General features: G+C 38.7%; 1 protein-coding gene and 2 non-coding genes across 3 annotated transcripts in view; all 3 read left to right on the plus strand.

Moving 5' to 3' along the window:
* The window catches only part of LOC145764360 (uncharacterized), a 64,508-nt gene that overhangs the window by 4,879 nt on the left and 43,469 nt on the right, over positions 1–16,160 (plus strand). The gene's annotated exons all lie outside the window — the stretch shown is intronic.
* On the plus strand, positions 8,401–8,472 carry Trnag-ucc (transfer RNA glycine (anticodon UCC)). The gene has a single exon. It is a non-coding gene; the product is annotated as a tRNA-Gly (tRNA).
* On the plus strand, positions 8,691–8,762 carry Trnag-ucc (transfer RNA glycine (anticodon UCC)). Its single transcript has one exon. It is a non-coding gene; the product is annotated as a tRNA-Gly (tRNA).

Here is a 16,160-nt window from a genome sequence, read left to right on the forward strand (position 1 = left end):
GAAAAACCCATTTAATTCAATTTTTTTGTCGGAACACAGCAGTAATGATAAGGGTAGCCTACAAATAGAGTAGGCCTGCGGGAACAAAACCAACAAAAGAAAAAAGGTGGCAAAAGCACAAAAGTTTAAGACGTGCACTCGTGCATAATGTAGGTTAGATTAGAGGCTAGAGCTGTTTTCATAAGTTAGGCTACTTGAAAAGATCGTAATTGGCTTTAATAATATAATCCGAATAAGTAAAGTGAGACCAATCAGATAAAATTCATTTTTTGCAAAATCTGTTTGTCTAAATTGCAAGCTTTTCCATTTTTCTTACACTTAAGCTACTGTCAGGGGAGTTGAAAGGATAATTTGGACCCGGTAGCCTACCAAGGAAATCCGCAGGCTTTAAATTAGGACACTTTTAAGAAAAACGCACCAGTATACAATGAATACAAAGTGGTTTCTTCACGTTTCTGGGCCCCTCGGAAAGACTACACTTACAGGCCCTTAAAATCATCCTGGGTCCAAAAGTACCCCCTGGACCCCCTGTTAACTCCACTGGCTACTGCGTAGCCTGCATCCAGTGGCGCAGGAAAAATTGTTTTATGGGTTAAGCTCCCGTTGAACTTGATATCTGAACTTTCTTTTGTTAAATTAATAAAATAAGATAACTTTTGAGGATACGATTGGCCCTTAGCCTATGGCTACGTCCCTGGCAGAGCCGTTGCCAGGATTTCTCGGGCCCGGGACCAATTTATTTTCGGTCCCCTTCATCGACAAAGTTATGAATATAAAGGTTGTGTACAAACTTTTATTGATGTCGTTTAAGCATGGTCATAACTAGCCTACAACAAATCTTGCTCAATCTTAAAATTTCTTAAACCACAAAACTTACTATTTCTATCTAGCGATTGCTTTTTTGAACTTTTATTTGTCCCCTGGCGCTAGAGTATTACTTCCCGATTCCATTGATGTTTCACTGGTCATTCTAGGCTCACCAGAAGAGAATTTGCAGCACTGCAGACAGTCAGTAAGTTTTCAATTTGATTTGGGAAAGGTGTTTGAGCCTAGGTCAAACATTTGCTAATTGCTGCAATCTGAAAATCGGTTTTGGTCTAATTTTTAGTGCAGAAATAGGGATAGCAATCTTCTTACTTGTGCCATTTCAGTTTTTGAGTTTGAACAAATATTAGCCTTTTTGTTTTGAAATTCGTGTTTCGGGTAATATTCGTGGTTAGGGAAATCATTATACTAGACAAAATTCTTATTTTAATGTTTGGTGGCAGAAGTTTCTATTTTACCACCAGAAAGCTGAAGTAGGCCTGGTACCCAGAAAGGGCCCGGTACTTTACCATTTGACAGCTGAAATGGTTGTTCTACCTTCTGATGGCAACTGCTTTAGATCTGATTATATTAAGATCTTGATAATGTTTGAAGTCGCGGGGAATTTTTTAAATCCAGGCTCCTCAAATATTCCTGGCCCGGGTCCAAAAGTATCACCTAGACCCCCCTGTCAACGCCCCTGGTCCCTGGCTTTTGTGGAAATCGAAAGAGTTTAGTAAACACAAAGGCTCGGCTACTATGATCGATGCAAGCTGAAATTTTGCATTTGTTGGACACTTGATGGTGCCAAGTGCAAACTTGTATGTCACAATCAAGGTGCAACTGCCTCGCGATGGCTTGCTTTGTATCTTCAACGAATGTGCTATTTTCATTATGGAATTCTGGTGCGTTGTGTTATTATCGGTTATGACCTGAAGTAACCTCTGATTGAGAAATTTGCATTATGTAACGTATTTCTAGAATCATCTGTAAGCATGCAAATCTAGAAGGTTCTGTTGTTTTTCATGATTTCTGAGCGTCGTTTGTCATGACGTCATAAGGTTGTTTATCAGTAAATGTCCGATTGCGAAATCGTTATTATGTAAGAATCTTCTTGCGAACGTGACATTCTTTAGACTTCTATAAGCTTCTGCTTGTTGACATTTATTGCAACTTGACAGAACAATGTGACGTTACGTAACCTTCTCGATGTTACTGGACTGAACAACCAACTATAAATAGTGGTGTAGTTTGTATTCGGATTATTCTGAGATTATTATTATGGTGATTATTATGAGTTGATTATGAGAGGTGTGCTATGAGTTGTGGATTGGTAGTTGATGCAGAAATTAGAGTTATTTGAGAAGCCGTTCGTTAAAGTTCTTCAAGAAGTCAGATTATCATTTCGCTAGTAGAATTATTCGACATTTAATTGACTGCTTTTCGGTTTGACCCATTAAACTACGTCATTGAACCTTTCCAAGTCTTTTTCCTGGTAAGAGATAGAAAGAAATCGTGACATTCTGGGGGCTCGTCCGGGATAAACCGAAAAAATTTAACCGAAAAACCGAAGAATACCGAAGATTTATTGAAAGAATAATAAATTAATGTCAAGATGGCGGATACTGTCAAACATGAGATGATTGAAGACTTAGGGAGCATGGCTGAACGAATGGGGCTGACTGGTAATGAGAAGTCTCAGTTTGTGATGGAAGAGTATCACAAGATAATGGACCAAAAAGCTCAGCGAGAAGCTGACGAAAGAGAAGATAGAAGAGCTGCTCGTGAAATAAGGAAAGCAGAACTTGAAGCTGAGGAAAAGCGAGCACAACTTGAAGCTGAGGAAAAGCGAGCACAACTTGAAGCTTAAGCAGAGGAGAAGCGGGCGCAACGCGAAGCAGAGGAGAAGCGGGCGCAGCGCGAAGCTGAAGAAAAACAAGCTCAACGAGAAGCTGAAGAGAAACAAGCGCAGCGCGAAGCTGAAGCTGAAGAAAAACAAGCTCAACGAGAAGCTGAAGAGAAACAAGCGCAGCGCGAAGCAGAAGCTGAAGAAAGAAGAGCGCAATATGAATTGGAAAAGTTAAAACTTGAATTAGAAAGACAAAAGCTGGACATTGGTGAGCGATCTAATTCTACTAACGGTAATGCTCGAGATGTTATTGTGGCGCAAGTTAGACGTCCAGATTTGCCATCATTTGTTGAAGAAAAAGATGAGTTGGATAGTTATCTGTTAAGATTTGAAAGATATGCTACAATAGCCAAATTGGAGAAGTCGACGTGGGCTACCCAGCTAAGCATGTTATTATCGGGACAAGCTCTTGATGTATATTCAAGACTTTCGCAAGAAGAGGCCATGAACTACGACAGATTGAAGTTAGCTCTGTTAAAACGATACAATTTTACCGAGCATGGATACCGTCAAAGATTCCGTGAGGCAAAGCCTGAACGACACGAAAGTCCAGGTCAATTTATTGAACGTTTAAGAAACCTTTTGTTAAAATGGTTTGAACTTTCGGGGGCCGAACAATCATTGGACGGATTGGCAAACCTTATAGTTAAGGAACAATTCACAGATTCATGTTCAAAAGATCTGTCTGTTTATCTAATGGAGAGAAGTCCAAAGAATCTAGAAGAAATAGCCAGTGTGGCAGAACAGTACTTAGTTGCTCATGATGAGAAGTTGTCGACTGAAGAAACGCTGTCATGCGATAATGACGAGGAGCAAACAAATAATTCTAAAGGGGGTGCTGTTCCAAGAGAAGTACGTTGTTTTAATTGTAATGGCTTAGGTCATAAGTCTGTTAACTGCCGGAGGAAGACTAACAGAAATCATCAGGAATCGAGGAAGTGGTGCAATCGTTGCAATAGGCAAGGACACGAAGCGAAGGAATGCAAGGACAAGTCGTTTTCCTTACCTAATCAGTCTGGAAAAGATAAAGACACGGACGTTTATCGATGCGGTTGTGCGTTAATGATTCCTGAACCCACGCTTGACGAGGAGAATCCGGATGAAGATGTTTGCGGAAAAATAATACCTGAAGACAGGCGCGGATTTATGGGGGGGCCCAAGGGGCCCGGGCCCCCCCCGAAATTTTGTGAGAAATTGTTGAATGGTTTGATATGCTTCTAAACAGCTGATATTAGTCCCACAGCTGACTTACAACCCCCCCTTTGGCACGCGTGTGACGTCACGAGATTAAGAATGATGCTTTCAGTCTCCATGTCTCTAAAACAAAGTGTGCCTAATTTTAAGCGAAACTGCATTAAAAGAGCGAGTTTTGCCAATACCAAACATTCAAACATCTCAGCCAGGAATTAGCAACAAGAAAACATAAATGCTTAGCTTTATTACCGAAAACATGCCGAAGAAAACATGATCTTATCCTTTTGCTATGCCACCGGACAGCACCATTTTACAGGAATATTTATACCCATATTTTTGTTGAAAATGCTCTCAGAATGCACCAAATTCAAAGTAATTTTTCAAAATTTTCTGGGGGAGGTCCCCCAGACCCCCCGCCGCTGGGTGTCGCCTTTGGCGAACACGCCGTCAAAACCCCCCAAATTCCTGGCTACGCCACTGATTGTTCATAGGCTATCTGTTTTATCTTTTTCTTACTTTTTAATTCATTTTCAAATTTTCTGGCCCCCCCCCAAAAAAAACTCCTAGATCCGCGCCTGCCTGAAGATCACCTGCCAGTAGTGGATGGAAAAGTTGGAGACAAAAAGGTAAAAGTTTTACGTGATTCTGGTTCTACTGGTATAATAGTGAGGAGAGATTTGGTTAAAGATAATCAGTTAACGGGAAAAACTGGCCATGTGACAAAGATAGATACCACTTCAATCCAAGGACCGTTAGCGATGATATATATCGAAACTCCGTATTGTAGTGGGACTGTGAAAGCGTTATGTTTACAAAACCCTTTAGTTGATCTGATAATCGGAAATGTTTTTGAGAGAGATTCTGAAGTTACTTGTTATTCTTGTGGCAAGAATGGTCACTTTGCTCGAGATTGTTCTGTAGATAATCAGCAACGATCTCACGATGACGGATATTACGAGCGCGAAGAACCGAGGAGAAGAGACAGGCGACGACCATTTGGAGTTTGCTATAGATGCGGTAGACGCGGACATTTCGCCAGGGAGTGCGTTGCTGACGGCGGACATTCGGAAAACAGACGTTGCCGTGACAACCATTGCTACCAATGTGGTGAGATTGGACACATAGCCAGGAGCTGCCCTTCTGATGAAAAGGCTTGCTATAATTGTCATAAAGAAGGTCATCTCGCCAAGGACTGTCCGGAGAGGAGATGTTTCCGATGTAGGAAGATGGGTCATCTCGCTCGCCGATGCACTGAAGATGTTGAGGACGTTGGAGACTTTCGCAGAAAACGTGACTATTGTTTTGAGAAAAGCTATCGTTGGTAGATCATGCAACGATAGACTTATGGGAACTGATTATTGAGTAATTAATTGTTTTATGGTGTGTTTTGTATTGATTGTGTTGTTATATTGTTTGCAACAATATTCTAAGGGGGGGCGTATGTCACAATCAAGGTGCAACTGCCTCGCGATGGCTTGCTTTGTATCTTCAACGAATGTGCTATTTTCATTATGGAATTCTGGTGCGTTGTGTTATTATCGGTTATGACCTGAAGTAACCTCTGATTGAGAAATTTGCATTATGTAACGTATTTCTAGAATCATCTGTAAGCATGCAAATCTAGAAGGTTCTGTTGTTTTTCATGATTTCTGAGCGTCGTTTGTCATGACGTCATAAGGTTGTTTATCAGTAAATGTCCGATTGCGAAATCGTTATTATGTAAGAATCTTCTTGCGAACGTGACATTCTTTAGACTTCTATAAGCTTCTGCTTGTTGACATTTATTGCAACTTGACAGAACAATGTGACGTTACGTAACCTTCTCGATGTTACTGGACTGAACAACCAACTATAAATAGTGGTGTAGTTTGTATTCGGATTATTCTGAGATTATTATTATGGTGATTATTATGAGTTGATTATGAGAGGTGTGCTATGAGTTGTGGATTGGTAGTTGATGCAGAAATTAGAGTTATTTGAGAAGCCGTTCGTTAAAGTTCTTCAAGAAGTCAGATTATCATTTCGCTAGTAGAATTATTCGACATTTAATTGACTGCTTTTCGGTTTGACCCATTAAACTACGTCATTGAACCTTTCCAAGTCTTTTTCCTGGTAAGAGATAGAAAGAAATCGTGACGGAATCATTAGTGTGATTAGCAGACAAGCCAGTTCGGAATAAGTTAGTTTAACTTGTAACTGCTTGTTCTTCTTCATCGTGTGTCACACGGCCGTAGCCCAGAGCATCAAGCAAGTTCTTGCTTTATCGTTGAACTCGGCTAAATCTTGTGCAGAGCATCTTGCTTTTAGGACAGGGCATTCAAGAAGATATTGCATCGTTTGCTCCTGTTCATATTTACAACTTGTGCTTTCCAAAGAATATCCCCAGTTCGCGGTTAAGGCATCGCCAATAGTTCTTGGGTTCACGCTTTCTGGCAGGAAGGCCTTCTGTGGGAGAAAGCACTATATCGGCCTGTGTCAGCCCTGTCAGCTGCTGACTGCCCTTGCATGAATTCAATACTTTTTGATGTTGCTGATTTAAAAAAAACTGAAGAGTTTTAATAAGAACAGAACATAGTTGTTAATCCTTCATACTAAAATGCAGTTTAGTATTTTTATTAATGAGCTTTAGGCTTTGTTGCAAAAGTAGCGCTGGCATGCGTTTGGCAGAGTTGTTTATTATCGCACTGCGATAACCGATATCGATCAGGCCCGCCTCATAGACGAATCAACCTTGTCCCACTTGACTTCTGAGCAACCTTTACACTTGGCAAATAAAAATTGTTTACTTACCAAATTTACGATATTTGAAGTTTCTGGTGGTAAAAACAATCTTTGCTATTAACTATTGTATGCAGCGCTTCTATTTCGTTCGAATATAATCGGAGTACATAAATTTATCTAAGGACATTGCGATAGCAGGTTTAGCAAGCTGTCTGGGGATGATTTTTGATAGTCAAATTTTGCGTGCAAGTAGGCCTACTGTAAGCTTGAACAGCAAAAACGTATGAACTGTTTTTTTTACGATTGGCAAGATACGTGAATTTTCAGGGTTCCATTTAAGGTTAATAACTGTGTCTGCCAAGTTTTAATTGCAGTCCATAAATTTTTAAGCAAATATTACGCCTACCGCAACAATTCTGTCTGAACGATTTTGTGGTTACGCATGCCGAAGCAGCCTTTGCTACAAATTTATACGAACGGCTAAATAAGTTTTCCGATTTATATGAATGCAGACATTTTATCTTTGTGCAGACCAGGTTGGTTTGGTTTGGTTTTGAATCTTTATCCTCGGACTGACATAGCTTGGATATGTTATTCCTGGAAGTTTGTCGCATAGCCTACTATAGGCTCTTGACGCAGGGCCGGTTACCGAGAATGGTAGAGTGAAGTTTTCTGATTGTTGAAGTGTTGTTGCCGGGGAATCATTCCTTCCACTAGGTGTCGCTGAATGAAGAGCAGTCCTAAAATGCGTTTCTCAAGCGCACACGCCGAGAGTCGAACCAGCGCCGCGTGATCTTGAGTCGGGCGCGTAACCACTGAGCTAATAAGGCGGACAGTAGAGTGACGTATGACAATATGATGCTTTCATCATCAGGGGCGCCGGAACGATTTTTGACTGGGGGGGCAGGATCATGAAAAAAGGGCACTTTTGTTGCTGAAAGATGCAATATTTTTTTAAGTTTTAAGATAAGATAGCCTATAGTGATAACGCTCTTCTATTAGCTCATTATTGAGTAATGATACAATAAGTGTCCGGTATACAAATAACAATGGTACGGAAGGGCATCATGCTATGTTATAATGATGTAACCAACTGTGATACAGAATTTTGTGAATTGAATATTGTTTCGAGGCAAAAATGAAAGATTATAATTAGGCTAAAAGCGAATAGCGGAAATTGTTATATTTCAAAATGTGCAGTAGCTTACGTGACCTTAAAAGGGCACCATTGCCCTTCCTGCCCCCCCATCCACAGAAAAGTTGAGGGCAGGGGGGCATCCGCTCCCTGCCGGGGCCCCCGCTTTCGGCACCCCATGTTATTGGCCAGGTGACTTCTTCCATGCGTTTCACGTGTCCGTACCAACGTGGCCTTCTCCAAGCTGATGGTTACTAAGCCTAGATCTCAGCTTTTCCATCGTCACCCAGTCAGAAAGGCACTTGGAACAGATCCATCGTACCATGGCATTATCATTGCAACGTAGCCTTCGACATAAAGGGCCAAGTCCCACTTGCATGCAGTACAACACACCTCACGCAAATATTAAGCACGTGACCTCAACTACCGAAGAGATCCTTACCCATAAGGATAAGCTCACGGAAACTCTTCCAGACCAATTGCACCCTCACTACGACGGCATCCATACAACCTCCTAATCTCCCAATCACGTCACCAAGATAACAAATGCCTGCACGACATGGAATTCTGCATTACCAATTATTATTATGTTACCGTACTTATTAATTACATGACAAACATGCTGCTCTCACCATCAGCGTCGATGGTGTAACGGTTAGCATTGGTGCCTTCCAAGCACTAGTTCCGGGTTCGACTCCCGGTCGACGCAATATCTTAGTTGTTATTTTGTCCTGTATATCGACCCCAGGACAGATATGTGGACCTCACAACGCTCGATGAATACATAATCCATTGGCTGCTGCGCCTGGATGTAACAACGTGATCTGTGGCGGCCTCAAACCAAGAAGAAGAAGTTATTATTTTAAAAATCACTGCATTTATTAATTATTACCAAACAACCATGCTGATGTCATCAACTCATCATCAGCGTCGATGGTGTAACGGTTAGCATTGGTGCCTTCCAAGCACTAGTTCCGGGTTCGACTCCCGGTCGACGCAGTATCTTAGTTATTATTTTAAATGTTGCTGTATTTATTAATTACCAAATAACCGCATGCTGGTGTCATCATCGGCGTCGATGGTGTAACGCTTAGCATTGGTGCCGTCCAAGCAAAAATTCCCGGTTCGACTCTATGTCGCCGCAGTATCGTAGGTATTATTTTTTATGAAATCAAGGAAGTCCAGTAGAAACATTCATGTGAAGGGTTTGATCACTGATAAAGCACAGCTCGAAAGAATTACGACAGTTGGCTGAAAATCGCCAGTTATGAGACTTCTTATTGACGCTATTTTGCACCCAAGTGAAACAATTGTCAGTAGTTGGCTCCAAAACTTCCTTTATTTTTTCACACTGTAGATACTAACGACGTGTTTTATCCTGATGCTTCGAGTTTGCTGTAGTCGGGGCCTCTGAGAAAAATTTTCACTAGGGGTGCAAAGAGTCATTCCGGGCCCCCCTTCTCACTCCGACCCCCCTTTGTCTTGGGCAAAACGCGTGGCGTATTGCACACATACATTTTACTGCAGAATTGGTCATTTGTGTGCAATAATAGCATCAGGCTGCACTAAAACTATTATTTAATTTTAATAGGCTATGCACAATAATACTAAATACACAATGATACTGAATAATAATTTGCGCGCAATGCACTCAATTACCTTTCCGGGCCCTTTTGCTATTTCGCCCCTCCTCCTCTCCCCGGACTAAAGAATAACAACTTTTATGCTTGAATTTAGTCATTTAGGGTGGTTTTAAACAAACTTTTTGCGGGTAAACTATAAAATCACCATTTCAGGCCCCCCAAGCACCAACAACCACAACCCTGGGACCTCAAGGGTACGCGTACCCCCCGTACCCCTTTCATAGGCCTTGGCTGTAGTATTGGTGGTTTGCACTAGCTTTCGGAACACAGTTCCCTAGTCATGTGCTATGACCGGGAACTGTGTTCTGAAAGCTAGTGCAAACCGCCATCACCACAACGAAGTCGCAGCATCAGGCTAAAACAGGTAGTTAGGATCTACATTGTGAAGTAAGCAGCGATCATGCTGCTGAAAGCGAAATGCAATCTATTACATTATTCTTAATTTCGTTGGTCATGTGAAAACTGTAAAATAAGTTTGCCATAGCAGGAGTTACGCAACAAGCTCAGTGAAGTTATTACTGTTGTTTTCTGTTGATGATGACATCAAAGAATGGTGTATTGGTGCTGAGTGCCACTCGCATGTGAAGGATTCAATCAATTTTTGTTTTTGTTTTGATGTGAAGCAGGCAAGAAAATCCTGATTTCCTAATTATTCCTTTATGATTAACCCTTGTGATTTATCATCCCTGCACCCCTTGAAAACAGCTCTCTCACCTCTAAGGATGCGAGCACCCCCGGTTAAGAACTCCTGAAGTAGGCTAATTCACTAAATGTATTAATTGATGTCCGACGAGTGACGAACGTATTTGTATGGTTTGCTGCATTTACAGTCAAGGTTTTTTGTTTGAATAGTTTGGTAACAGAGGCCTTTGTGACAAATCTTCGTCATAAGCTTCTGTACAAACACTTTCAGTAAACTTCGAGCTGTGGCTTTTGCCAGCAGTGAGGAAAGAAACGAAAGACAATGTCGGAAATACAATACATACCGAATTTTTAAGTTTACTCAAAAATGTAGGCTACTACGATTTGGAATGAACAGCACCACTCATTGATTGAATGACGTTAAATTGATTTGAAATCGGATTTAATTGAAATCTGAGAAAGTATCTAGCCGATAGAAAATTAAAGTCAGTACAATGAATACATTTTTGGTGGCTTAAGCTATTTGAAGGATTTGTATTGCATCTATAAAAAGACTTTAACGAGTTAGTGCAGCACGGTATAAAAATGTGAATACGAGTTTGTTCTACCAACTGGGCTTGTGATGTGAGAATGGAAGGATGCAAATGAAGATCTCACGAAATGTCATCCGCATTTACAGCAATACGATTAACAAAGGCTTTATTTAGATATGTTTCCTGAAGTATATCTTACAAGTTTTAACATGTGTTTCCTGCTTTATATTTTGCTGTGTTCGCACGATAGGAAAACTTTAGTATTAGATAACTTATGACGCAACAATATCACACGTACAAATTTGCTATAAACTTTTATTGTTCATATTACACTAATGGCACAAGCATAATCCAAATACGTGAGCTAATTGATAGAAAAAATGTTGAAATGCTATTCAATGCAAACTAGTGCAAAGGCAAGAATAAGACAAGATTCAACTTTAAGGTAGATTTAATTTCATGCAAACGCATCATAACAGTAGAATATGCCGCAGGATACTTTCTTCAAGGTCTGGGCCCCTTGAAGAGGGAAGAAAACTAGGTCCCTTGCTCATTTGTTTAAAACGATATAGTATGTTTAAATGTGTATTTTTAAACCAGAAGAGTTCAACCCTTTGCTTAAAAATGAAAAAGATTATTTGAGGCATTCCAAAACTTTTTAAAATATTTCTTTAAAACTTACAACCGTGAAAACATCACTGTCAAATATAATGCGATTAGTAGACGACTATCCTCTAAATAAAAGCTTCTCAGAGTAGCATAAAGTAAACTATATTACTTGCTATATCTTGTAGAACGTGCATCACGGGTATTAAAAAAGCTCAAACAGAATCAAATCAGTGTTTTTGATACAGCACAAACCATCTAGTTTTCTCAAACAATTACCAACGTCTTCAAACGCTAAAATGACGTGTTTGTGATAACCTGGAGTCTTGTTTTTAACACCGATTAAATTATTTATGTTTGAGTAGATTTATTACAAGTTTCCAAAAACACATGGCCATTTGGTGTCATTCCGTTAGCAATGCCGTAAGTCTGACGTTGTTCGCAAATGTGTCAGGTAAGCTTAGTCAGTTGTTGGATAGTAATGGGCCCACACACTCAGCAAAGTTCATCTTGGTTTTGTCAAAATGGCTTTTAATCTCATTTCATAGCTTCATTTGTCTTGTACAGCAGTAATGTTTTGAAGCAAAAAACCTAATGTATGTATGAAATTGGTAATACATTCTGTTTTTTCTTCAGCTAAAAACAGCAGCCTGCGTTGAAAAATAAACAAAGAAGTCAGTTTAGCTCAGGGACTCTTGAACCTTTTTTTTTTATCATGAACCCCTGCAGTTATTTTTGGGTTTAAGAGGACCCACCTTTGCGGCATAACCTGGGAGAACTTTTAAAATTGAAATTAATAGAGAATCGAAATTTCCGTTTTGTTAAGTGTTTTTGTCATTCATCGAAAGAAAAATGCTTGGCAAAAGATGATTGAATCTCAGTCGGTAGCGTTGACGGAGAGGGGAGGAGAGGGAGGCAAGATTCGAAATGTCATGGTTTCTTAGTCAAAGGAGAACAGCGACACCAATATTTTTGCATTTCCAAAAAATCAGTTAAATAATTTGATGTTTTAGTAATGCTTTGGCAGAAATCATTTTCATGTAATCGTGTTACATTGTTAAATTATTCCATTAAAAAAAATCCATTCAACTTTATGGACCCAAACGAGTCCAAAACCCTCGAACGGTTTACGTACCCAAGTTTAAGAACCTATAATTAAGCTATTTAACGCAACGGTTATGTTTTATTTGGTAACAAAAAATTGAAGAAAAGAATATTAGCAATTGTCCGTGTGATAAGTCTAGATGTGTTTGGGAGTAGGTACAGTGCAGAACGTAGCAAGAACTGCAATAGAGTAATAGAGAAGTGTGTTTGGTTTATCTTTTGATTTTTGGCACTTTGGCTCTGAAAGTTGCTTACTACAATCGGGCAATTCACTCTTCTCAGTTGTCTTGTTTATCGCTGGATCTACTCTGTAACCTCCTGCAGACTTGGACAACTAGAATTTTTTTGGTCTTTCGAAATTAGATTATAATTATAATTAGAGTAATTTAAGCTTTTACAAATTAGACTAGGATTAGAATTAGAGCTACCCAAGTTTTCACAAATTAGAGTATAATTTAAACTAGATTAGAATTAGTTGCAGTTGTCACATACCCTTTTTTAGTTGGATAAAAACGCCAATGTGGCAACTCGGGATCAAAGTGTCATTCCACCATCACAGCGCCAATACCACTTACGTCATAATATACATTGTAACGTCAGTGAATTGATAAATTAATCGAATTTTTCATGACTTTGCTGCTCAAGAGATGAAATGACACTTTGATCTTGATCGTTTTATTGCATTTTCTTTGTATAACGTTGATAAGAGCGCAGTATCTTTCCATTTGCCAAAAAATACTGTTGGACAAACTAAAATTTTTGCAAAACTGGATATTGGATAAGAACTACAATATTAGAGCAAACAAGTTTTTACCGAATTAGATTAGAATTAGAATTACCGAGATTTCGCTCTAATTTATCGAATTAGACAACTAAAATTACCTAGTTGCCTAATTCGTCAACAACTAGAATTATCTAGTTGTCCAAGTCTGAGTTCTCCTGATTAGTTACCGCACTATCAGTACGAAAAACAAAGGTGAAAATACTGGTTTATTGTTTTTTTTGCCTGATCTGCTTTGTAGTACAGTAATAGAAGAGAATCTAGCTGCTAATGCTGAGGAGAAAATTTAAGTAAAGTACTGTAAATATTGACAACTAACTTTTTATTTTTGACCAGCAAAACACTTCATTTATTTTCAAAATAAATATTTTTTTCCCGTCCAGCAAAGTCTTTAAATCAATGCGAGACAATTTGACATTAAATCAACATAAAGAGCGCTGTTTGTTTTGTTTGTCGTATCAGGTTTACGCCCGGTGATTGAATATTTAGATTAAGTGGACGGGAAGGAAAGGAAGCCAATCTTCGTGACCACCTTCAGGCATGCTTTTAAATGTCTTGCCAAAGACACAGTCGCATGCTTTTGAGCGGTGTCGAACCGGCGTCCTTACGAATGTCGTACCAAGGCTTTCACCACTCAGCAATGCTGCCTGACATTGATTCAACATTTGCAGACGTTGAATCAATGTAAAAATGACAGATTTTGCTGCCTGGATTGTATGTTACCGACAGTTGGGCTACAGAACGAGACAAAGCTGTTTTCTAAAAATTGCTGGAGCGAGCACTAATCAAATTCGTTTTTGCAATAGATCTCTCGTCACTTCTAAAACCTTGAACTCGGTAGTGCCTAATTTAATGAACTATGTTCATTTTCAAGTTGAACAGCTTTAAATAAAGTAGACAAACTATATGAAGCAGGACGTAACATATTTCTAAGTTGATAGTTAAAATTTCAATATGCCAACTGTTTTCAAGAAGTTTTCCTCGGTCTGTAGCGAAATAATGCTTTTGGTTTTAAAACGTTTTGGTAAAACTTAAAGCCTTCGAAAAGTTTTAACCAGTATTGGGTTCGTTGCAGTTTAGCTGTTGCTGCGTTTGGAAGAGCTTCCTTCACCTTTATCCGACAATTTGTCTCAAGGCGCGTAGGGTCTTTTTTGTTTGTGTCTAAGTATCAAGATGCCTAGAATAAGATTAAATTTTAAATGAAGCGAAGTTTGGAAAAATATATCAACATATCAAGTGGAGGTATTTTTTTAGTCTACGCTTCTAAAATAACGAATTCCAGTGGTTAAAAATATATTTGTGAAGTAAACCGTTGTTTGGTTCATAAAGCTAAAGGGCAGAGTGGTTGAAGTTGATATTGCCATCGTCGCTCAAGTCACTCAGGTGAAAGTACTTTCATGATAAACTTGAGGTTAATGTCAGCTAAAGGCGTGAAAAGTGCAAAATGAATATTTTCTAGCTCATCGAAAAACAAAGCTAACTCATTTATTATTTTAAACGTCATGGTTAACTTTATGCAGCCGTTTAGTCAGAGAAAAAGGGCGATGAGCATCTTTGCATTTCTCAAAAATCCGTTACATAAATTGATATTTTAGTAACTTAATGCTTTGGCCGAATTCAGTTTCAAGTAATTATGCTAAATTCAAAATGCGTGAAATCATATTGTGCTATATAATTAGATTTTGCATGTTTACAGTCAGCAAATCACAAAATTCAATTTTGCATTTATCAAATTTTATTTTTTTAGTTTTAGTAAATTTTACTTGGAGGTTGTTCCAAAATTTTCTTTGTTACATTTTTACCTTTCGCTTTTAGGTGCTTTACATTCGTATTAAAAATAATTGCGATTTCTAGAGGCTGCACGATGTCATGGAGTATTTAAATCCGGCGAATTTTCATTCTTTCATTGCCTTTTAGGCTACGTAATTTACCCAATGAAATGCGGCTTTCTCTGCCCTATGTGTACGTTTTAGATCGTGGGACCCAAATATATTGAGTCAGAAAGAAAAGAAACGTGTGAAAATGCAACCAGTATCTAAGAAAATGCTGTTCGATAATACAAGTGAAAAAGTGGAAAACCATTGGTTTTTTATGAGTTAGAAAAAAGCTAATCGAACAAAAATTGGTGTTTACCTTTGGTCAACATTTAATGAAGTGGAATTCGATTTTGAGGCGGCCTGTGTCTTTTCAGCTTGTAAACAAGGTTGACAGATAAACGGCTTAAAGCAAGTCGCGATAATTCAAAATTTAAGGCTCTGCAAACTCTTAAAAATCTGTTGCAGAAAATTGTCAGGAACGTTTGAAAACAGTGGATTTGCTGCTGTAGTTTACTCAACAAAGCATGCTGTCGTGTCTACTCAAAACAGGCACAGTCATATTTAGGCTAAATAGAAAGTTATAGGAAAAAAGGAGGTGTAAAAGCCATTAAATATAATGCAGTGAGATGTTCACGTCCGTCAGTTTTTGTTTGTCAATTACTTGAAGTACCATAGCTTCATATAATGAGATAGAAGATAAAATATAGCCTATTCTGTTGTGGACACAAGAGAATACTTCAATATGGCTAGATTTATCAGTGTTGAGATATTTAAACTTATTTGGTATGGATAACACGATTATAAGTGAACAATAAGTTTACACATTGCCTAAGTGTAAGAAAATGTTGTACACTGTTCCATGTCTTTACATTTTCAGCTTAAAAGTTTTAACCTGATTTTACAGTGACTTGGTTTTTAAGCAGTTGATATTAGAATGTTCAGTGAAATATGAGTAGCTCTTAAAAACAAGACGCTAGGCTTTGACTGCATTGAAAAGTTCTTATTTTGTTTAGACATTATATTGTTTGACTTGTTTGCTTATTTAAGCGTGGCTAAGTTTTTGCAAAAAATTACCGTTAAATGACACTTTTGCGTCAAAGGAAGTGAAGCGTTAAATGAGTTAATACTTTTCCCGAAGCCACCAATGCACCAGAATATGAGAAATTGCTCATGGATTGGCATGCTGATCATAGGCTTATCTACAAAACCCTTAAGTTCTCTTAATCACACAGGTATGTATCTGTGATAATTTTACAAAGTCTAAGGTACGA

This window comes from Aplidium turbinatum, chromosome 2 (genome assembly GCF_918807975.1).
Source record: "Aplidium turbinatum chromosome 2, kaAplTurb1.1, whole genome shotgun sequence".
NCBI lineage: Eukaryota > Metazoa > Chordata > Ascidiacea > Aplousobranchia > Polyclinidae > Aplidium > Aplidium turbinatum.